At 45.0% G+C, this 23177-nt stretch overlaps 1 protein-coding gene across 2 annotated transcripts in view; it reads right to left on the bottom strand.

Moving 5' to 3' along the window:
* Positions 1 to 23177, bottom strand: part of FAM168A (family with sequence similarity 168 member A) — a 129594-nt gene that overhangs the window by 88863 nt on the left and 17554 nt on the right. The window contains exons 2-3 of one of the 2 annotated variants that reach the window (XM_038158850.1): positions 19348 to 19430; positions 1618 to 1701 (exon numbers count right to left, since the gene is read on the bottom strand). The gene's annotated coding sequence lies outside the window, so the exon portion shown is untranslated. The remainder of the gene's footprint in view (positions 1 to 1617; positions 1702 to 19347; positions 19431 to 23177) is intronic. The other variant, XM_038158935.1, reaches the window with a different exon arrangement.

The following is a 23177-nucleotide window of genomic DNA, read 5'->3' as shown; positions in this document are numbered from 1 at the left end:
TGGATTGGACCAGGAGCCCTTGGAGCAGAGCTTTCTTATGCAAAGCCAACAGTCCCCATATTCCCACTTGAAACACAGTCTGGTTCTCTGGATCTCCCACCCATCACTTCCAGTCTTACTTCGTGTCCCTTCTCCTATCTCACCATCCACCAAACTCACCCTTGGCTTTGCCTCTCTCCTTCCACAGCTCTGGATTTCTGCTTCTCAGATCCCAAAAAAAGCTGCACAGCCCAAACCAGGGAAACCATACAGAACAAAAAAGGATAGGAGCAGCTTCAAAGTCCCCTTTTTTTTATTTATCCTTTTTTCTAGCATGAAGAAGGGAAAAAGGGGAAGCAGGAGATGGACAGAGGATCACTGGATTTGCCTCAAACAAGGAAAAGCTTTTCTGAAATCCTTGGCATTTTCTGTCCCATCCCACCTAAGCTGGGGAGGCAGGAGAAGAAGAAATACCCAGATTTTGTCTGTACCCAAAAAGGAGGCATTGATTTAGGGCAGCTTTTCCCAAAGCAGGGCTGGAGTGCTAAATTATTGTGAGGATAAGGGTCAGAGTGTGCCCAAAGGTTTGATCCCAACACAGTGCAGCAGACCCAAGAGCAGCTGACATTTAAAGTTCATGTCATTAAGTGAGCAGCAAAACATAGAAAATGGAAAAAAACATAGAGTCAAGCCTCGTTTTTCCATATTCCTGCACAAGAACAGCTGGATGGGGTCAAACAGACACTTCAGCCACCCCTCTGTCTTCTCTGCCCAACAGGGAAGTGTGAATCCCTAAGGGAAAATTGAAGGGCAGGCACACAGGGACATTTTCCAGCATACTTTCCAGAGGGATTTCCTGAGGGGATATGCTCCTGTTTCACAGCTCCTGTAGATCATGTTCTCCCATTGTTATAACATATTAAATTCTCTTACACACACACATATATAAATATATATATAAATATATGTACATGCTCAAAAGGCTTAACCTGCTCAGGTCTCATCATGCCAGGCTCTATAAACCAAAATAAGGAGTTAAGACAGAAACTGCTCCAATCAAATGACACTGCAAAGTTTCTATTTGAAAACATTGTTTCCAGCTTTCTTCTCCCAAGAAACAGAAGCTATTAGAAAACAATTTGCCTGTCTCCAGGCAAATGACAGAAGTTTATATCAGAAATGGTGTCTGCGCCAACCCGGGGATTTTGACCCAGCTAATGAACACAAGTCTCCTTTTTAATATAGAACAAAAATGTATTATTTACTAGGAAGATATTAAGACTAATAAACACTAAAAAAAGAACCCCTCTCACGATTCTTTATAGGAGCAGCACATAAGTACCGTGTGTTTTACTCAGGCTGCTGAAGACCTGATGTTTGTTAATTTTCTAAATCAACACAATAAAACACACCAGGCACAGAGTGTTGCTGGAGCTTCAGCTCATGCATTTCTTGACCCAGAGATCACTTCTCATTTGAAAATGTAAAGTGCTTCTGTAGCAAAGTGAAAGAAGAGTATCAAACAGCAACAGCTGCAATCTCACAGCATCCAAGGCTTTCCTGTCTGAAGGGAGCAGGGAAAGGGTTTTGGGAGGAGCAGCTAAAACTGAAGGGCACAAAGACAGGAAGAATTGGTACCTCTTGGATACGAGCCTCCTTGGGATGGAGATAATCCGGAGAGGAGTGTGCCTGGGCAGGGAGTCTTCACAGCATTCCAGAGCTCTGCAGCAGCAAGGACAGAGAGAGAGAGAGAGAAACACCCGTGAGGCTCTGTGCAAAACCTGCTGGAAGAAAACACAGCTCTCCCTAGCTCAGAGTGGTCTTCACCTCCACTGGAGCAGAAGGAGAAATGGGACATGTAAGAAATGCAGGCAAAAAAAGGAGGAGCAGTGGAGCCGCAGGATGTGAGGAGAGGGAAGGGATACCCGAGCTGGCACTAAGACCAAGGCCTTCCCAGCTTCCCAGAGAGAGAAAACAAAGTCCAAGCTTGCATTTAAATACTTGTTTACCAGCTATTTGTTAGGATTTGGGACTAAACAGGTTTTAGCTTGAGTTTTACATGTTACTCCTACATCCTCCCTTCCCAGCTGACACAAAAGCTCCGAGAACTGAAAATGAAATCCCTCAAAATGAAGTGCAGCACCCAAAAAAAGCTCTCGAGGCACTCCACATGCTTTATGCATTATAGGGAGGAACAGAAACCCTACTGTTCCCAAAGCAGGACCAGCTCCTTGGAACAGTTGTTTATTTTAATCAACCCAGTACCGAAAGGTTTACATTAAATATTTTTTCATGGTTTCTAACCACTGATCCTGTATTAGTTTACATTCACTCAAAAAACACTCTGGGGGAGAAAGCAGGAGGCAGAAAACATTGAATCCAGTAAAACAACTGAGGTTTTTTTACGGAGTGCTGGTACATCCCACTTTTCCCTGTAGAATTACACCACCAGCCCCTTCCAGCCAGCTGATGAAACAGCATGAATTTGTAAATGAACAGAAAACAGTAAAATCTTCATTTTTACTGAATCCTTCTTCTTGCAGGAGGCCACCACCTGCCATCAGAGATGGCATCCTTGGAGAGAAGTCAAAGCCCACCCTGCTGATGCTCCAATGGCCCAATAATCCCAACCCTGGTGCCAGCAGGAGCATGAGCACACACAGGAAAATGAGTCAGGAACATCTCCACCTGTTGCTTCCACGGGTGCTTGACTTCAGTATTTCTACATTATAAGAAGCATATTCATTGCTTGGAATTTAATTCTGGCTTCAGGCTTTTTGACTTGTTTTTATGGCCCTTCAATTCAGAGACGGAACCCTAAAATATCTTCAGGAGAGAGAGGAAAGCATAAGTGAATTTCAGCAGAGACAAGGACCTGACAAATCTCATCCCATCAAGCTCTGCAGTGGCAAATTAGTCTTTCTCAGAGCACATTCTGTACTCAAAGTAGCCTCAGTACTTCAGGAGGTACCAAATATAACACAGCCCCATTTTAACTTCCTTCCAGGAATACACACACTCATTTATTAAGAAGACGTGGGCTGCAGCTCCACTTCCAACAGCTTCAGTAACATTTTGTAAAATTAAACAAATTACTCCTTTTGTGGCAAGTAAGAAGCTGAAAATAAGTGTTCAAGCAAATGGGGGAGAAAACCACCTCCCTCACATCTTCCTCCCCCCTTGGATTTCGGGAAAGCAAGCCTTGCCTGCTGCACCAGGCTCAGCATCAACCACGGGATCACCAACCACTCCTTTGCTGCTTTCACACCTCAATCCCCACACCTCTACCATTATTATTTCATTTCAGAGCTGCTCTGATACCTCAGTTTGCTCCAAGTCCCCATTTTGGGATATTTTCATATCCTCATGTTTGTATAAACGAAGGAAGTCTATAGCTCTTGCTGACAAGCACTAAAGGTGAGTGAGTGTCCAATGGTGCTGAACATCCAGAGTGTTTCCAGGATTTGGCAGGAGGACAGCACTGCCACAACCTTTAATGCTGAGGGATTCTCCTAACATTCCCCCTTTTGTTCAGCTCTGGCTGCTGCAGAGAGGGAGAAGAACAGTCCCTACCTCTCATTAACCTTGGCACTGCATTGCAACAGCATCAATACCTGCTTGCATTGTGCTGCCACTCAGCAGATTAACCCTTTTTTGGATTTTTTGGGCTCTTTTTCTGTCTTTTCCTGACCAGAAGTCAAAATGATTCAGTTCAGAGTCAGTGGATGCTGATGCTGCTGCAGAGGGAAGCTGTGAAAAGCTGCAGAGAAGGAGGCTGTGCAGCTGCCAGCACACATCCCTGCCCTCTGCCACCGCTCAAAAACCAACAGGAAACAGGCAGGATTGACCAAATTTGGATGTATTTGCAGAAAAACAATCAGTCCCAATCAGTGTCTTTGAGTGGAAGTGCAAAGACATTCATTAAAGAAGGAGAAAAACCAAATGAATTTGTGAGAAGGTATGCCATTGGAAAATCATGGGGAATAGCACAGCACTGAGAAGTTCTGTTGGCACAGCCTTGTTCATCAAGAGTGTGATCTGGAATATAGTCAGGGAAAACTTCAAGAAGACAGAAAAAACCAGCCCTGTCTGCCTGTGGGGCAGCCAGTGCCAGGGTCTCAGCACTCTGACAGCCAAGAATTCCTTCCCAATATCCCATCTAACCCTGCCCTCTGGCAGTGGGACACCACTCCCTGTGTCCTGGCACTACAAGCTCCCATAAAAAGTCCCTCTCCATCCCTCTTATCAAGTTAAGCAAAGACACCAAAGCAGGTTCCTGCAGCACAGAATTCCTCCTTCCCTTCCCTTCCCTTCCCTTCCCTTCCCTTCCCTTCCCTTCCCTTCCCTTCCCTTCCCTTCCCTTCCCTTCCCTTCCCTTCCCTTCCCTTCCCTTCCCTTCCCTTCCCTTCCCTTCCCTTCCCTTCCCTTCCCTTCCCTTCCCTTCCCTTCCCTTCCCTTCCCTTCCCTTCCCTTCCCTTCCCTTCCCTTCCCTTCCCTTCCCTTTCTTCTTGCTATGAAAGAGATTAAATCCCTTAATATTTCCTAAGATTTCTGCAGCTACTAAGTAGGGAAACTCATTCCCTATTATCTTCATCAACTCCATGTGCTATTTCAAGCAGTAAAACAAGATTTTTAATTCTATCCTCCCTCCTTTGCCCGAAATTTAGTTTTCTTCTTTTGTTTTAGTAGCTACACTTCAATGATGATCTTACTACAATTATTCTTCTGTATTTCTCTTTTAATCCATTATTTTCCTTCTTTCCACAAAACTGGACTCCAGTGGTAGGAGCTGAGTAGACAGATTATAAAATAGATTAATTAGGATGTGGTGATTAAAACACCTGCTTTGGTAGATTGAAGAGGGTTCTGATAAAATAGTGGTAGCAAAAAAAAAAACAAAAAACAAAAAAAACAAAACCAAAAACCACTCCGCAATTGCTTATCAAATGAAGATAAAACCATTCAGCAAATGTCTGACATTCTGCAGGGCCAAATCCTATTCCAGAAAATTTTGGGTTTAGCCCTCTCAGCAACCAAACCCCTCAAAATGGAAAAGTTCCCCAAACGTCAACGTTCACTTTCTTTACTGCCTGTTTTCAACAATTTTCCCAAACTTCTTCTAGAATTGACTCTGGAATAATTATTTTCCCTTGGCCAAGTTATATATTATAAGGCACCTCGGGGTTTCTAAGTCACAAATGACTTTGTAATGAAAAGAAAACAATTTCATTGTCTAAGATTATTGTTAATTGAAGGAAATATTGACTGTACTACTGACAGCAGTCAACCTCCAGAAAGTGCAGCATTAAAAATATGCAGCCATTGTCTTAGAAATAAAAATAAACCTTTCAGTGAGAGCAGCCCCAGTGTGGCCTTTTCCTCTTTAAGTTTAAAAATAAAAATAATAAAATCAAAGCAAAAACACTCCAACACAAGCCTTCCCTGCATTACAAAAGATGGAGTAATGAGAATCTATTTGGACACTGGGAGGTTCATTGTGAAGGTTAATTCAGACACCTTTACTCACACAGGGAATGGAATTAAAGAAACAGAATTTAAAGGCAATAGTGAAGGCTGCAGTGTTAAGCTATGAGCAAGGAGACACCACAGAGAGGATACCAGAGACATTTGTCATGGAGCCTAATACACTTAGGACCCAAATTCTGGAAGAATAGGGCAAAATGTTAATGAGTATGTACAGATTATCCAAAATGGATCCGAATTCCATTCTGCTCAGGGCACATTTTTTAAAAAAAAAAATAAAATTAAAGATCCACCTGGAGGAACTGGAAGCAAAAACATCTGCGCAAATACCTAGCAGGAAATAAAGGCATGGAAAGAAATAATTTTGGAAGGCAGAGAACATTGCAGGAAACCACAGGGTCATTCCTGGCTGGAAGCACCTTCCTGTCTTTCCTCTCTTTAAAAACTGGCAGTTGCCTTTGAGCCATCAGGAGCGGCCCAGAGCTGTACAGAGACCTGGATGAGGGAAGGGATCCAGGTTAAAAATAACCTGGGTTGGCTGTTCCCTCATCTGGTTCACCAGCTGGCCCTGGAGAGCTGGACCAGCACAGCCCAGGGAGCCCAGGACCAGAAACAAGCAGAGAAGGAGGGAAGCTCCCAGGGACAGCTTCACCCTGGAGTCAGGAAATACAGGACACAGCCAGGAGAACTGGCATGGAGCAAGAGGGGCAGCACCAGCAGGAATTCACCCCTGGATTCCCCAAACACTGATGATGCTCAGGAGGGAAAGGCTCCCATGGCTGCCTCCAGCTCCTGAGCTTCCTCCTGCCAAAGACCCATCTCCAATCTCCAGCACACAACTCGTGGAAGAATTGGAATTGTTGGGAATCACCAGCAATGGCTTTGGCCAGTCAGGAGGGGAAGGAGTTTTTAAGGAAGAGGGTGAAAAGGGCCTGTGGTTCAGCAGCACCTTGCACACATCCACCATGGGAAAACATGCCTCCAGGAAAACTCCATGGAACAGCACACAATGACTCAACATCTCCAGGTGTGCATTGAGCTTCTAAAATTAGATGGTTCTTGAAACTCCAGAGTATTAAATATCCCAGGATCCTCCTCCATTTTTTACATGCAGGATCGAAGTGAGAACTCAAGAGGCAAGAAAAGTGAGGAAAGCATTAAACTGTTAAAGCTGGGCATTGTCCTTTCTCCAGGAACATCCTGTTGGCTCGGCCCCCAAGAAAGACAAGTGACACACATCAGGATTCTGAATGCCACCCCTGCCCACACCTCCCTTTGACATCACTTCCACTGTATCCTTAGAATAACTTTCCCACTTGGAGGACGCCAGCAGAAGGCCAGAAGGGCAGAGCAAGCTTAGGAAAAGCAGCAAATCCCATCCGCATTTTTACTTACTCACAGTTACTGATTAAAAAAAAAAGAAAGGAGTCTAATCCCCTGGAAAACTGGAGAGGTTGCTTTTGGAGCCAAAGAGCAGGAAAAGGACAACTGCTACTGAAATATCAGCTCTGGGCTCCCTGCTCCTGTCAAGCCCTGGATTTCAGGTGCCGAGATGGGAGTCAATGCAGCAGCAGGATGGGTGGATTCAAGATATTTAAGTCAGACACTCTAATCTGAACTCCTACCAGCAGATAAGAGAGACTTAAACAGAGTGAGAGCTCGTTTGCTTTGCTTTTATATTTAGCTGTATTTAAAAGAGACTAATTTCTCTAAGGCCAGTCTTTAAAACATGCCAGTTTGCCAAGAAATAACGCTCTGCACCACATCTGCCAAAGTTTGTAATCCAGAAAAACACACACTGAAGATAAATGCCCTCATTCTTGGTTTTCACTTAATTGTGTTTAGAAAAGCAAAGGGCAGTAAATTCTAGTCTGGTTTAATAATCTACCATCTTTTGGGAAGGGCTTTTCTTCAATCTCCAAACTCAGAATAACTGGAATATTGGAATCATTTAGCTCAATGCATTGCTGAGTCGCAGAGTTTGGGGAGACACATCCTACTGCTAACAGAGCACAGAAAATAAGCACTGAGAGCCCCTTCCATTACCTAAAGGGGCTGCCTGGATCCTTCTCCTCTCCAGGTGAGCACCCTCAGCTCTGCCAGCCTGGCTCCAGCCCTGGAGCAGCTCTGGTGCTTCCTCTGGGCTCTCTCCAGCAGCTCCAGGTCCTGCTGCTGTGTCCCCAGGGCTGGGGCAGCTCTGCAGGTGGGGTCTCACCTGGGCACAGGGGCAGAGTCCTCTCTCTCAACCTGAATTCCAGGTTAAGAACAGCCCTTGATCCCTTCAGGATGTTTTTCCACTGCAGCCACACAAGGCAGCGTTGAAATCTTTTCTCCACCGTCCTCAATGGAAACATGACAACAAAATCAATTTGGAGATTGTTGTATTGACAGAGACACTTCCTGCTGGAGTTATTTCCATCTGAAAAACCAACTGAGCCACACTGATGAAAACATTGTTTAAACTGTGATTCTGCAAGGAAACCTTGCAGCTGTAGAAAATTCACTCATTCCCGGTCTTATGTGTGCCTTGGGAAAAGGAGTCCTGGTCAAAAAAGGGCTTCACAAAACTGACTGGTCTTTTTTTATTTAGCCACAAAGTTTCTCAAAGCAACAACTGACTGTTTATCAGGTGTTTTGCCTTCCATTATACCCAAAGCACACACATTCTGCCATACCTGAGCAGCATCCCTGTGCTGAACCACACTTCATTAAGAAATTAATTGAGCGATTCAGATAGATTAGGCAGCAGTAAAAATTATTTTAAGGTGAGTAACTGCCTTTCCATAGAGGTGTTCCCAAAGTTCCCCACAATCTTTCAAGGCCTTTAATTACTTTCAATAACAAACTCACTTAAGAGCTTAAAAGCAATTAAAAATGAGTTAAGTCAACATTTCTTTCACTGGGGTTTATTAAGTACTTGTTTGAAGTAGTCCCAATCTCTCCTTCCTTTGGAAGTCATTGGCAATTTCTGTCACTGTAGACTTAATTTTTGTTCACTTAATTCCCTAGGCCACACAGGGACAGGTATTACAGTGCTGGTGGAAACTCACCAAAATTTAGAGTAATATCCCCCAGTTTTTAAAGAGATCATAGGGGGAGCACCCCAACACTCAGCTACTTCACCTTCCTGAACACTGCACGTGGATTATAAAAATTCCTGATAATATTAGAGCAACATAACGAGCTTTCCTCCAGCTTTTGCAAAGGACTTTAATCATTTCCTGTTCCAATCCCAGCACGGACCTTGCCTAAGGCACATTAATCCTTACCCCACACATTTAGTTCCTGCAGTCGGGTCAGGTCACCGAGCAGGCCAGAAATGGTCCCTTATTAATTATTTAGTCACTGCAGAGTGTGGATTTCCTCATTTCCGGCACTCTCATTTCCCAAGTTTCTGGTGTGTCATGGTGCTCCTGAACTTTCCCACTGGCTCCAACCAATCCACCTTCTCATTCCAAACACTCTTCTGTGCCAGCATCTCCCCAATGTTGTCCTCCTCCATCCTACCCCAGACCTACATATGCCACATGCTCCTCTATTTTATTCATAGTGCTGACTCCTATTTGAAAACTACTTTTCCTTGCACAAAAAACCCAAGGCTTAGCTCCAAACAATTCCTAAAACTGTATTTTTTCCATTCTCCTTCGTACAACAGGCAGTGAGCGTTTCAACTCTCACATTATGCAACAAGGGGGAATGGCTTTAAACTGACAGAGGGCAGGGTCAGATGGGATATTGGGAACAAATTGTTCCCTGGGAAGGTGGTGAGGCCCTGGCACAGATTTTCCAGAGAAGCTGTGGCTGCCCCTGGATCCCTGGAAGGGTCGAAGGCCAGGCTGGACAGGGCTTGGAGCAACGTGGGACAGTGGAAGGTGTCCCTGCCCATGGAATGGGTGGCACTGGATGAGCTTTAAGGTCCCTTCCAACCCAAGACATTCCATGATTCCATGAACTTCTCATTGGTTTAGCTTCTTCCATGTAAATTGTAACTTCCCTAGGAAAGGGCCATGTCAGATGTAGTGCAGAATGCACATCAGAATTAAGTAACATGTGACAGATCCTCTTTTGCCTTTCCACTGGCTACAGTGAGAAATATTCCACAGCAAAGTGTAGCACCTGAGCTTGTCTTCAAGTCCCCTTGCTGTACCCTTCCTCTGAGAACCATGGCATCCTTCAGGCTGGAAAAGACAGCCAAGATCATCAAGTCCAACCTTGAAAAGCTGGAATAGCCCAAGAAGCACCAATTTCTCTTCAAACAGCCCTGAAAATGTGCTGGGGGAACCACAAGAGAGAACGGTAGCAGTGCCCCTCTTGCAGAGATAAGAAATAAACCAAATTACACAGACCACAGTCCAATCTCAGAAGATATTTAGGAGCTCAACTCCCACTGAACCAACACGGTTAAATTCCTAAATTCCTCTGCAGATCCAGGCACTAGAGAAGTGCAGTTCTTTCAGCTGGCTATTTCAGATTTAATGTTTGTTGTGTGTTCTGAAGACATCCAAATGTTCCAAAACCTCCAAACATGCCACAGTCACCAAACCTTTGCTTCAACAATTCCTTTGCTGTTGCTATTTCCACAGAAATTTCAGTCCAGGCTGTTCTGGTAGGGGTGACAGGTTCAGCCATTTTATGCTTTCAGCAATCAGAACACAGCTCCATTTTATTTCATGAACTGCAATCAGAGTTTTGCCCTTAGTTTGGCTGCTTTTTATACCATGCAATAACAATTAACTCCCTTTGGCATAATTTATATGAATCATTGATTTCATACAGATAGCAAGGAAAAAGAAAAGACCTATTAAGTCATCTAAATGACCCAAGCAGCACCGCTGGATTGTTCTCAGCAGCAGATTTGCTGTGCTTGTTTGAAATGTGCTTGCACAGCACAAGTACAAAAACTGTCTGCAGAGCAGACATGTTTCACTAACAGATGCTCTAAGTCAACATGGCTTGGAAATCTTCAGTTTATAACTAAATGTTGTACTGCACTCTCACTCCTCCAAACAGGCTTTAATGTTTCTTGAGGGGGTGAGAAGGGGATATTTGTATTTCAGTAGAAAATACTTCCCTGACAATTTCCAAGTTGGATCTAAGGCTTGCATGTCCAAAGTAGGACCTGAAATACCCTGGGACCATCTCTTGAGAGGATTTGGATGCACTGCAAAAGGATGTCCAGTTCTAGGCATATAAATAATACAGCAGACAGACAATGTATTTTCAGAATGGGTTTTGGTGGGTTTTTTAGTGTTGTGTTTTGTTTGCTTGTTTGTTTTTTAATCTCTAGAAGAAATTAAGGTGGGGCTTCCCTGATGGAATTCCAAGAGCCAAACTCCTGGCAGATGTGTTCTCTAATGTAAATCTTTCTAATGGGGATTCCCATGTTTCCTCAGGCAATAGTTCAGGTTTGTCCCACCACAAGCTTGTCTTCCACTTCATCCATGGGTTTACGGATGGTGCATGCTACCGACATACCAAATCTTGAGAGACAGAGTTTAGAAGTTTTGGTCTCACTGTGAACCCTGAGGGAGGCTCACACACATCCTTGGGGTGGGATTCATGGTGGGATCCTTGGGATTGTCCTGAGCATGGGCAGGATTTGGACACAATGATTCTTGTGGGTGCCTTCCAGCTCGGGATATTCTGTGATTCCATGATTATATCCTGCAATAAGCAGCCCTCTGGGAACATCAAACCACTGACCTTTACTCATCCATCTCACAGCACAGCAATCCTTGGGATGTGGAAAACCTTCCTAAGCCCAAGGGAACAACATCCACCCTCAAAGCTGCTCAGGTCCCTACTGGGAGCAATCAAGGAACTACCAGGAGTACTGTGGCAGGAGGAGAGGCGTTTGCAATTAAGCACCTCTGCACAAATGCAAATTAAATGTCCCCCATGCTGTATTTGAGTTTAGCAGAGCCTGACTCTGCTTTTGCTGGCACAGCTTGGAAAGCTGTGACCCAAGGGGAGGGAGCAGAGGTTTGTGCAAGGAGTGCTAAAACAAAGCTAAGCAGAATCATTTCACAGGCCACTCCAGAAGCTCCCCTCTGTGTGCTTTCTTGACCCACTAAAAGCCTCCTGCAATAAACAGCCAAACACACAGATGTCCACGGCCCTCCTGCAGAAACCATTTGCACTGTAAACAGGACATAAAGTGGGAGGGAAAGCAGTGCTGTGAATGTGCAAGAATTACAAGTCCTAAATTTCACTTTGTACCTCACAGTGCAGTCACTGTTCCTCCACAGAAAGGTTCCTGAGTGGAGATCTGTGATTTGGCAGGACCTTGAGAACCACCATGGGAAGAGAGACCAAAAATCAGAGAAGTGGCTAAAAACAAGTGGGACATTAGAACAACAGCAAAGACCAAGGGAATAATCAGAAAAATGCTGTCAGGAATGATACTGAAGAAGGATCACTGCCATGAGAGCTGAGATCACCAGATGACTGCCAAGACAAGGAGTTATTGGGAATAAATCACCTCAGAGCAACATAATCAATGTCTGTCTCCTTACAACAGTGACAACATGGTCCCTGTGCCACCATGGCAACCTACAAGGCTTTAGAACCAAACCTCTGGGAGAACAAATCCCAGATAACACTGACTGTGTAGACCATATCCAGGAGAAACTGGACACAATGCAATCCTGCTCTGGGTAATGGGAAGAAAATACTAATGACCATCAAATGTTGACTGCAAGGCCAGAACAGCAAGAACAAAGAGCATCACAGAAGTGTCCATGAACACCAGTGATTCCAAAGCATCACCATGTGCCCACCTCTGCATCAGGACCAGAGGTGCTTCCATTGATCATCCACCACAATTCCCCAAGCATGGACCAACACCTCATCCCACTCCATGGGTCAGCTCCTGCCCACTGCCCTCCTCAGCATCCTCAGATCATCACCACCAGCAGAATGACAGGGCCTGGCATGTCACATTCTGTCACATGTCATCAAATTGCTCTCACTGAACTGTTAATGTGATTATCACCATGGGTCCTACTGCAGGTTTGGGGTTTTTTCCCAAAGGAAAACAAGTTCTTTGCAGTCACTCTGAAGACACTGAGAGAAACAAATTGTTGGTCCCTTGAGTATAAATCATTGTCCTTGTCACGATCATGACCACTGCTGGGTCGGAATGCACAAGAATTAGCTCTAGAAAGTGTCTGTACTGTAAATTTTAACACTGAAAATAGCCTCAGATCCCTAAAAACCTCTTTGCTCAGCTACAGTAAGGAAGAAGACACAGAGAAAAAACTTGTGTGAGTAATAGGAGAGATGTTCAGTGCTACAGATAATGCAAGGAAATTTATCCTCCCCCCTTTTACACGGCCCAGAAATGAGTAATTATGTGCCAGGAGATATCATCTACTCCACAAATCAAGTCACTGAAACTACAGACTAAAAATTGTTTTTAAGAAAGTCAATTTATTAGCGATTACTGTGCAGACAGACATATGAGTGCTCTTGTGTACTTGCTGCATTAACAACCTCTCAAAAGCCACAGGAAAAGGAAAATCAATACTGTGTATTTTTTCTCACATCAATTTATCTACTGCTGAAAAAAAATAACTCACTTCTGTGTATGCCACACATGACATATCCCAGGTTTCCTCTGAGCAAGGAAAATAAAACAAGCTTTTGCTGGCTTCAACCAACCAAACCCTGCCTTGCTGGACTCAGATTTTGCTTTTGATAAAACCTGAAATAAGACTTGAACAAACTCAGAGCAGTCTCAGGCAGCTTGGCACTGGTACACAGAGCCTTTTGTTACTGATCCTGTGGTGCTGGCGCAGGGCTGGAGCCCATTAGCAGTGAACGGTCCACTAAATATTTCATGATTCTGGATTTCAGACGTTTCCCAGGACAGGTTCTATCACCACAGATCCTACAAACGGGCATGACAGTTGCTAAATAAAGGATATCATGCAGAGTAGCCTCTCCAAAGCACTCCCAGAGCCTCCAGCCAGGAACCAAGCTCTATATTTTTACATATATATATGTTTCAAAAGTATGTATTTTTTTCCTCTCCAATTACAAAACACAAATTTTCTCTGTATAAAGTCTTTCAGGCTGCAACTTTGACAGGAATCAAAATAAATCCCAGGACGGCATTCCCTCTCAAGCAGACTAATCTTGTTTCCTTCATTTTCTTTTTCCAGGTCACCAGTTTACTTCCCTCGGCCGAGAGCTCCCCACAGACTCTGGGAAGATGCCTTAAAGAGCTCTGCAGCCACAGCATTTCCCCATCACCAAACCCTAAAACATTTCTGCCTGATCCCAAACAGGGCAAAGTCCTCTCCAAAATGAATGTGGCAGCTTTTACTCTCCAGGCCGGTACAACTCCCAAAGACACGGCCTTGCTGCTTTCCCCCTGGGAACGCACGGCCACAAAGCCTGTCCGGCTGAGCATGGCCCTCACCAGCCATGGTCCAGCAGATGTTTGGACAAATCCACCCAAATCCCTGGAGAGGAGTGGCTGGAGAGCCTTGCAGGCAGGAATTGGGGGTGCAGGTCAGCTGGAGCCAGCAGGGAGGGCAAACCACGGCCTGGGATGCACCCAAGGGCCAGGCAAGGGAGGACTGTCCCACTGCCCGCAGGCTGGACATTTGGAAGCATTTCTTTACTGGTCAAATGCTGGAAGTGGCTTCCTGCAGAGCTGGCCAATGCCTGGAGCCTGTCAGCAGCCCCCTTAAGGAGAATGCCCTTAAGAACAAGCTGTGAATTTGGTCAGCTGGGGGTATGGATGATCCCTCAGGGTCCCTTCCAAGCGAGCGAGCCTGTTGGATTCTAAAGCAGGAGAGAAACCTCAAGCACTCGAGCTAAAAAGCACAATATCTAACCTTTGCTCAGGCACCGAGGGGCACACTGAGGTGCTGATCCTCCTCCCAGAGACACCTCCATGCCCACTTGGAAGCATGGCACTCTCCCAGGCAGCCGGATAATCCTGCCCGGAGCCGGGCTCCTTGAGGCAAAGCAGCTTTGTGGGCTGCCGGGAGCCACTGGCGCCTCAGACGGGCCAGCCTTCACTCTCTAAGCTCATCTGAGCTCCAAATAACACGGCCAAAAACGTTCCCTGAGCCTCGGTGATCCACAAATGGTCGTGGCAGCACAAGGAGAGGTGGGAACAGAGCAGAAGACATGCCCTGGTGGGAGCCGGCCTAGGGACACAGGGCAGGCCGCTCTTGGAGATGGGGAGCTACTGGAACGTGGTTTGGCCATGATTTTTATTCTCTGCCCTCGTATCAGAGCTCACACACCAGCACTTCTCCTCCTCTCCTGCTCCTGTGCTTTGTATCACCCACTCTCCCTCCCCTGCCCTGCAGCCACGTGGTTAAAAAGAAATCACCACCGAGCTCCAAATGTCAAATGTCCCCATTCATCAAACGTCAAAACCTGGAGCAAAACTTGGTTTTTAATCAAAATTTGGCTGAAGTTGACCCTGCACTCACAACCTGTGAGGAAGCAGCCGACGAGCAGATGTCACTGCTGGATAAGCCTCGTTTCTTTAGGAAGCTAAAAATGGAACCAGCCATTACCATCATCTATGTTTGGACCCAATATTCCAAACAATTCTTCTATTTGCAGTTCTTTTTTTTTTTTTTTTTTTTCCCTCTCCTGAAGCTATCTCTGGCAGAAGAATTAAACAGCTGCCACAGAGAGCAGGAATTGAGTGAAAAGCTGAAGAAATGCAGCGCTGGTAGCAGAGGTGACGCACCAGCTGGATGCATTCCAGGTCACTGCAGCCTGGCAGGCTCTCCAAGAGGACATCCCAGTGGATCTCGGCGGCACAGTTGGATTTTTCCCCCACGTATGCAAAAGCCATAACTCCTGTGGAGCCAATCATTTCATGCTGGAAGCCCTGCAATTCATTTTTTAAATGGTTTGCCAATCAGGTTATTATGTTCAAGCTAAGGGAGGAAAAAACCCTACAGAAAGACTTTTCATGGGGAAAGCATTCCACTTGGGATTTTCCTTGTCTTCCTGTGCCAAATTGGCAGGAGAGCTGTATAATTAGAGAGCTTTTACAAACAAAATTAATGTACAGCAAGTCTGTACATGGCCACCCTCCCATCCATGGATTTTATGGAAAACAGAGCAAAAGGATGCCAGTTTGATTTCACTGTGAAACCACTCTCCCAAAACAGGAGTATTTTTAAGTAAAATCCCTGTGTGGTACCACAGACTGTAGTCCCCTCTTCCACTTCAAAAGGCAGGCAATTTTCACAACACAAGAGCCACAGAGAACAGGGACAGCATCCCTCAGATCTGTGTTCCCACACAGGGATCAGGATGCAGGATGCCGAGGAGTGGCATCAACACCATGAGATGTGGCCATAGAGACAGAAGAAGGCAATTATTGATGTTGTTAAGCATAAAACCTAATTTTCTTATATGTCTGACCAGGAGACCCTATTTTTTTGACTGAAATATAACCAAATACATGTGTCAAAAACCAATTCTCAAAAAAACCACCTTATTATATATTAAAGTTTTATTTCTCTTTATTATAGCAGCAAATCAGTCCCCCTAAGATCCACAAGCAGCTTCCAAGAATCCTCTGCTGCTGTCACAAATGTTCATTCTGTGGATCCTAATTTCTCTTTGTTTTCCCTGTCACATTCAATATATCTCCAGTTCATGAATTATAAACTTGCCTGATTTCCCTAACATCACCCAGGAGTCTACAGTAATTCAGGAACCCAGCAGACACTGGGGAGGTCCAAGTCCTGGATGCTGAGACTCCTTCAGGATGAGAGCAGACTAAGGCATGTAATTCTGCCCTGATTGAGCTGGCCACATTCCTTTCCCTTAATTTCCCTCCAAAATTCCACTGCTAGCCATTCACTCTCGAGGTGCTGAGGAGATGAAGATGACACATGTGTGTGGTCCCAGACCTGCTGGCACAGGATCCACAGGATACCTCACAGTGCATGCTCCAACACCGTGCCAAACCACTTTACTCCATCCAACCACTGCTCCTGAAAGCTGAGCAGGGCAGGGGACACTCCTGGAGGCCAGGGCCATCCAGAGGGACCCACACGGGCTTGAGGAGCAGGATAATGAGGGGATAATGAGGTTCAACAAGTGCTGCACTGTGTTGGGGCATAAGAACAAACTGGGACAAGAAGCCATTGAGAACAGCCCTGTGAAGAAGGATTTGGGGAGACGAAAAGGCCCTGCACCCCTAAGTGTGGCCCTGGAGTGCCTGGAAGAGCCAATAAGAAAGAGGGAGAGAGACTATTTACAAGGGTCTGGAAAGACAGGACACAGGGAATGGCTTCCCACTGCCAGAGGGTAGGGATAGATGGGATGTTGGGAAGGAATCCTCCCTGTGAAGATGGCACAGGCTGCCCAGAGAAGCTGTGGCTGCCCGTGGATCCCTGGAAGTGTCCCAGGCTAGGCTGGACAAGGCTTGGAGCAGCCTGGGACAGTGGGAGGTGTCCCTGCCCATGGCAGGGGGTGGCACTGGATGGGCTTTAAGGTCCCTCTCAAACCAAAGCATTCTGGATTCTGGATTCTGTGACATGGTTCAATGATTCCCTATTTCCCAGCAACATGAGACACATCCCCACTTACTCCAGAGCTCCAGAGTCCCAATCCAGACTTTTTTTTTTTTTTGGAAACACAATAAGAGCTGTCGTTTGAGCAGCACCCCCACAACACTGGGATCATTGAAGAATTTACGCAGTGACCTTTCAGCAGCAGATAAGCACATACGCTCCTTAAACATTAACTCCTTCCAAACCCAAATTCATTTCAGCATTTTTTGGTCACTGACACACCTTTAATTTAGAGCAACAAATGTCAAGAACATTCCACTGCTTTCTTCAGCCTGTGAGAAGCTCAGCACAGCAATTAAACCACACGTGTGGAGTTAAACGCAAGCTCTAGAGCTGCTGCACCAACAGCTTCTCTCCAGCTCTTCATGGTCCTTTACCATTGTAAGAGGCTTTGTTTTTATTTTTTTGGGTTGTTTAAGTCATCTTACATATACTTCCTTGGCAGTTCTCTTGGGGGGAGAGAAGCAATTTTTAAGAGGATTTTTAAATTATTTTAATCTGAAGAGCATTTATAAACATTTCCCAGTATACAGCAAGAACAGCCTGCTGTTGGTGGTACATTAATCCTGGCGAGCACTTGAAGGGCAGAAACACAATGGGGTGAAATTGTTACAGATGGCCTCAGGGTTATTCCAATACTTGAACAACTGGAATAATGGGGTGGAATTAAACACATGGGCCCAAGCTTAGGAAACGCCTCACGATAAGATCACGGTGCCCAAAAAGAGGAACATAAAACTGTTGAAGAGGAGACACTTGTGGAAATTAAAAATGAGCTTTGTAGAAGCACAAGAAGTGCTTCTAGCCCAGATGGAAAAACCATCCATCCTTTTCCACTCAAAAGAAATAATAACCAGCAGGAAAAATTATCTTTCTTCCATTTGGACAAGTAAAATTTCACAAGGTTACTGTAGAGAACAACCAAGAACTGGCAAAATGGAAGAGAGGAGAGATAATCTAATAGGCCTCTTCTATCTAATTTTTATGATTCTTATGAAAAATGACCTGAATAAGTGAAGTTATTTGCCCTTGTCCTCTTTGTTCATATTGGATTTAGTCATGAGGGAAATCCTGCCAAGGATAGTATGTTTTACTCAATTTACTACCCTTTGTGATTGCTCTATAAAATATTGGATACATGATAGGAAAGGTTACGGAGGTTCGGGGCGGGGGTTTTTGCAACGGAAAAAGAAGGAACACATTGAGCACTTGCTGGCAGTAAAAATTAAGACAACAAGAACTGGTGGAATTTTCTGAGGAGAATGTTTATCTATGAGTCCACATTCAAAGGATTGTATTTAACCCAAATAGGGTATAACTTTAAAAAAACAGCAATTGAGTGTTAAACAAACAGTCTCTTGCAACATTTCAGTTCCAAGTAGGTCACAAATAACACTGGAGTCAGAAGCCCCGTCTCTCTGCTGCACAAACTCTGTAATTGCCAGAAGCTGAGGTTTCCTTTGAATTCCCAGTATTTATTATCCTGCTCCTTTCGGACTCTCGCCGTTAATCATACGGTTGCGCTGCTCCTGCCATTACAGCAGAAGGCAAGAAACCAGAACCTGCTCCTCCAGGCTTTGCATTTGGTGCAGCTAACACTGAGCTGGGGAACCCAGCCCCAACATCTGTGCTGACAGAACCTGGGTCACGCTCAGTGCAGCCCGTGAGCCATAAATAACACAGAGAACTCTGGCAAAGCCCGGGTGCAGCCGGTCACCAGCACCACCAACCCTTTCTCTGGGGACTCCAGCACACACTGAGGTTGTTTTCCTAAAGCTATAAAGGCCAGCCATAATGATGCAGGATCTGTTAAATCCTGGGAATGCACTGTGTTGTAAGATTCCAGGCAGAAGTTGGGGCATTCCTCCCTTACCATTCAATCCTACCCCAAAACCAAGAGCCTGGGAACTTGCAGCCGCGTCGGATTGTAATAAGTGGTGTCAAAAATTCCAAGCAAATGAGTACCACATGTCTGGGAAGCAGGGCCTTTTCCTGGGCTGACCTTGGAGGCTGAAGGGCTGCCCCTCTCCTGACAAAAGGATTGCAGGAAGAAAAACATCCCGAGTGCCACCACGTAACCACGTGGGTGAGATCCTGCAGCCCTTTGCCACAGAGAGCAGGAGTCAAGGTTTGGGATGAGATCAGATCCCATTTCTCAGGAGCTTCCCCAAAAGCTGAATGGACTCCCACAGAGTGGGGCTTGTTCCCTCACAGACTTTGGGTTTTTATGGTTTTTATATAAATCCCCATGGATTTATGAAGGCTGTTCTTGGAATGGGTACTGGGAGACAAAGGCAGAACAGAAGCCCTGACTCACCTTGTGGAGGGTGGATTTTTTGCTGCCATTGGAAAGATGGACATGCTCCTCTCCAGCTGTGTCAGACATGAGCATCAGAAGGCCTGGAAATTATACATGTTACTCCTTAACCTCATTCACAGCAAGGTCCTCCTGACCCTTTACTTGGGATTAAATTACACACATTTACAAAAACTAATTGTCTACAACGCATTCCAATTACAAGTCTAATTATACTTATCTAACTGTTGCCTGACTGACTTGGTCTGGAATCAAACCATGCTTTTTGCTTTATTCCATATTAAATTGGGCTGGAAGGCTTTCTGGGGCTCTGGAAGTTCAGAAATAGATAAAATAGAAGCATCTGAAGACTGAGCAGATAAAAGGCGAGGCCAACACAGAAGAGCTTTCCAAGCGCACATCAGAAGGATCCATCAGGACTTAATAAATCTTGGACTCAATATCTTTACTTTTGCTTCCAAAAGACTAAAAGGAAAAAAAATGCTCAGTCCCAAGCTTCAGGAGGGTCTTTCATCCAAACAGAGGATTATGTCAGTCCCTCCTGATCTTGGAACATGTAAATCCATTTTACACTACTTTCCTTTTTGGAGGCTCTGAACAAGTCTATCAAAACCTTGCAGTTATGTATTAAGGCAATAATTACAATCAAACAAACGTGTCTCAATGGGTTCAAAGGACAGCAATCAATGACTCCACATCCAGCTGGCAGCCGGAAACAAGGAAAACAGGGCTGGTACTTGGGCTTATCTTGTCCAAAACCACCATGGATTACTTGAGTAACAGCACAGGCGGATGTTAAGAGGAATCACAGGATGGTTTGGGTTGGAAGGGACCCTAATGACTGTTAGAACTCCAACCTGGCCTTGGGCACTGCCAGGGATACAGGGGCAGCCACAGCTTCTCTGGACACCCTGTGCCAGAGACTCAGCATGCTCTCAGGGAACAATTCCTTCCCAATATCCCACCTAACCCTGCCCTCTGGCAGTGGGAGCCATTCCCTGTGCCCTGTCCCTCCATCCCTTGTCCCAAGTCCTTCTCCAGCTCTCCTGGAGCCCCTTTGGACAGTGGAAGGCTCTGGCTGGCCAGTCAAGGGAAGTCACTAATGCCCCAAACTGCACACAGCACGGGACTTGGGAAAACCAGGTGGGGAAGCTGGACTTCTCTGATCTGGCAAGGAGGAGACTAGAGCCAATCTAAGCCCAGCCTGCAGCTCCCTAAACAGCAGCTACAAAGGTGTCAGTCAGAGACTGTGAACTCTGCAGGAGCCTCTTCTCAAGCAGCTCTGAGCATCTTGCCCAAGCATCAGATTAAGTCCAGGGAGGAAAGGATGCCACTCCCTCTTAGTCTGCTGCATGGACTATGCCCAAGTGAACATCAGCTATGCCCCATCAGAGCAGCCTCAGCAATTAACACCCTCTTCTCACCCATCAGTTCTTTGTGACAGAGTTCATCCCATAAAGAATCACAGCGTGTGTTTCATTTTCTGCTCAGAATTTACACCATCTAATTTACTCACGATTAGCATAGATGATCTAATATTCCTTTCTGATCTTAATTCCCACCAAACCCATCAAATTCAATCTCCCTGTTTTGTACACAGACTACAAAAGATCGAGTCATTACAATTCCTACCCGGTTCCACACTGGTGTAAACGAGAGAATGAGACCCTTAAATTTCCAAAGAGCTTGAAGGCAGCATTGCATTAATGAACCTCCTGGAACAACCATGTGCCTGTGAAGAAGAATGTCAGCTACTTGTATGGCAGCCTTTGAAGGTCTCTCCAAGGAGGAAACGAGCCATCAGCCCGGACAAATTCCCCAGCTGGGTTTTGATGGATCACAAGACAAACAGATCCCTACAAAGAGAGCTGAAATTGTTTTACAAGGCCTGGTACTCTTGACCTCAGCCCTACTCTGTCCTGCTGCACTCACACAGCCTGAGAAAAGCCCCTTCAGGTGGGCACACATGGATTTGGGGATGCAAAATGGTTGTGACAAAATCCAAGCACCAAGAAAGCACTTCAGTATCTGCGTACAAAAAGCGGAAAAAAGCAACATCGTTCATGTGAGTGATTTGATGTTTATCTTCCACACCAAACAAGCTGAGACAGTTTCACATCTTACACTTTCTGAAGCAGTCTGAAAAAGGGACTTTGGACAAGGGATGGAGGGACAAGACACAGGGAGTGGCTTCCCACTTCCAAAAGGCATGGATGGAGAGAATATTGGGCAGGAATTCTTCCCTGTGAGGGTGATGAGGCCCTGGCACAGGCTGCCCAGAGCAGCTGGGGCTGCCCCTGGATCCCTGGCAGTGCCCAGGGCTAGGCTGGACGGGGCTTGGAGCACCCTGGGACAGTGGAAGGTGTCCCTGCCTATGGCAGGGGTGGCACTGGATGATCTTTAAGGTGCCTTCCAACCCAAACCATCCTGGATTCTGTGAGAACACCTATCAGATCAATCCTGCTGCTGACATCCCAGCCTGTTCTGGGAGAAATCTGTTGCTTTTCTCAGGAATTCATCAAGTGGAAAGTTGTTCTGTGAACACAAACACTTGTGCACCCCACTCTGTATTAATCTGAATTCCAGTTTCCAAAGGAAGTTTGACATTAGTTCCTAGCACACATCAGCACTGAAATGTATCATTCTTTGTTTCCTACATAATAAAAAATTAAACAAAGACTCTCAAATTACTAATTAGATGCCATTGCTTAAATAAGTGTGCACAGAAGCAGTGGCCAAAATAAAGGAGTTCTAATATTAATGAAAGGACAGCAGTGTACAACTGATATTTGACCAAGCAGGGAGTAAAAATTTCTTTTAGGAGAACAAAAGCACTATTTAAAAAAAAAAAAAAGTTTATAATCAAATGTTTTAAATCAGCAAGCTGGGATTCTTGACTTACATACAATTAAAATCAGCAATAGATTTAAAAAATAGATTTAAAACCAGAAGTAGTTACATGAAATTACCATTTCTTCTCCTGGCAGACAAAGTTCCAGGATCCCTTTTGCCAAGAAAATAGGAAATTTTTAGAGAAATTGAGTATTTAAAATAAATTATACCTATTGCAGTCATTCCTCATATAAAATAAAATAGTAATCCAAAATATTGTTTAAGGAAAGCAATAAAAGGAAGGCAAAAACTACCTTAAATAGGATGGTAAACGGTAATACCCAATTCTCCCACCCTTCCCCACCAGGAATGCAGTCACACGAAGGCTGTGGCTAAACACAGGAATACAACAGGAAAAATTAAACTGGGTGTAACAACAACAAACAGAATGGAAATGGAATCCATTCAGATCCTCCCTCCCACTATCAAATTCCTTGCATGTTGGAAGGGGCATAAATTCAAAATGCAAAAATCCAGAAGATAAAAGGTGTCGGTTCACTGCCACTCTGCCTTTGTAGGACTCTGTAAGGCACTCGAGGAGTTCAGAGCATGATAAAAAACCCAGCTTTTTCTTCAGCGCTCACCATTACTTTTGAGTGGCACCAATGCCAAACCCCAGAGCTACAAGAGCTTCTGTGCCATATAATCAATCCCTGCAAAATTTTGATCCAAGAAGCCTGAAAACAGCTTTGCAAGGGAAATATCAATAATTCCTTTCCAGGCAGAGGGAAAACAAAAATCCAGACAAACCCCACAGATCTTGCTCCAAGTCACACAAGAACTCAGCTCCTGTGTCATGCACAGTGTCTGCTTTTGTCTTTTTGGTCTTGATAGCAAGGCATCTCTTGCCATCTCTTCCCCTTAAACCTAAAAAAATTACCTTGGCATGCTGCAAAAGAGTTCATTTCCAAGAGAGAAAAACATAACTTTGCCTTTGA

The sequence above is a fragment of the Motacilla alba genome, chromosome 1, assembly GCF_015832195.1.
Source record: "Motacilla alba alba isolate MOTALB_02 chromosome 1, Motacilla_alba_V1.0_pri, whole genome shotgun sequence".
Lineage (NCBI taxonomy): Eukaryota > Metazoa > Chordata > Aves > Passeriformes > Motacillidae > Motacilla > Motacilla alba.
Note: the sequence above shows the minus strand (reverse complement) of the source record. Positions and strands in the feature narration are given on the sequence as shown.